Below are 1,781 nucleotides of genomic sequence, written 5' to 3' on the forward strand. Positions count from 1 at the left end.
TCAGCTAAGATCACCTATGTGTTCAAAAATCAATTCCGATACCTACATCCATATCAGATTTTATAAACAAACATTCTTAATACAAAAAACCTATTATCTAAGATATACAAAATAATAGTGAAATCAAATCTCACAGTTACTCTCCCATCGAGACAATGGGAGGAAGATTTATTACTAGCCCCCGATGCCACAGTTTGGATTAAAATGTGTAATAATAATTACCACATGACAGCAACACTAACCCACAATGCATTCAGTACAAAATAATACAGAGTACATTATACTACACATTGGATGTTTAAAATTGGTTTCACAAGCTCAGCAATCTGTACATATTTTACTCAAAACACAGCTGACGATTACATTCACGCCACGTGGCAGAGCACACCTATCAAGCAATTTTGGCAAGTCATCATCACCAACATATCCCATGCTTTAAATAACCATATCCATCCAACACCATCTTTAATTCTCCTAGGAGATATATCATCAACCAATATGACAGGATACTATGTATAACATTATTATATTAATATAATAAAAATATTATTGCAAAAAAACAACAAACAAAAAAAACATACTCATGAACTGGAAAACAAAAAATAATATTAGTGTCACCCATTAGAAAAATCTATTGATAGACTATGTATCAATAGAATAATTCTATTAATTATTAATCAATAACAGAACCAATCATCTAGACTGGACACCATTGATAAAATCCATACAGAGCCAATCCATAAACGATAAATATCACACTCTAATACGTGTACATATACAATCCAACATACATGTACTCGCACATAACCATATATATATATATATATACATAACCATATATATATATATATATACATACATACATACATACATACATACATACATACATAAACACACACACACACACACACACACACACACACACACACACACACACACACACACACACACACACACACACACATCATTCCTGTAATGGTGCAGATGGCAAATACTTAAAAATATTCTATATACATTTTGCGTTTTTCTGTTCATCTGTCTGTCTTTTTTTTATAATAAAGCTCTAAAGGTCCTCTGATGAGGGGTAATAAATTAATATATTTATTTCTCCAGATTTCTAACTCTGAGAGAAAAAAAATGTACTTTTACAAATTGCACCTCGTTGTGGACCTCGGCTAGGTTTACATTCCAGGTGATTATTTTAGAATTCAAGGAGTTGGAAGAATTAATTAGGAAAAAAGAAGTTATCAGAGCAATAGAGGAATGAAACCCACGCAAGAATCCTAGAGCCGATGGTTTACCTGCTGAATTTCATAAGGTGTGCGTTAGTGAAATTGCTGATCTTCTAGCTGATGTTTTTAATGAAGCATTAGATGGGGGGCAATTGCATGATTCATTTTATCATAGTGTGATATCATTAATATATAAAAAAAGGAGATCCTTGTAAGTTGGATAATTGGAGACAGGTCAGCCTATTAAACTTGGAGTACAAAATTTGTGCAAAAATAATTGTTAATAGGATGTCAGAAATATTGACTGATATCATAGAGTTGGAACAGATATGTGCGATAAGAGTAAGATACATGGGGGATAGTTTAGGAGTAATAAGGAGTTTGGTTATTGAAGGGTCTGAGAGGGATTTTTATATAATAGGACTGGATCAGAAAAAGGCCTTTGATTATATTTCTAGAGACTACTTATGGTGTAGATTGGAACATTATGGATTTCCAGAGAGGTTTGTAAATATGATTAAATTATTGTATAGTAAATCAAAAGTCCAA

Source organism: Electrophorus electricus, unplaced genomic scaffold (genome assembly GCF_041902795.1).
Source record: "Electrophorus electricus isolate QZ-2024a unplaced genomic scaffold, ASM4190279v1 Scaffold40, whole genome shotgun sequence".
Lineage (NCBI taxonomy): Eukaryota > Metazoa > Chordata > Actinopteri > Gymnotiformes > Gymnotidae > Electrophorus > Electrophorus electricus.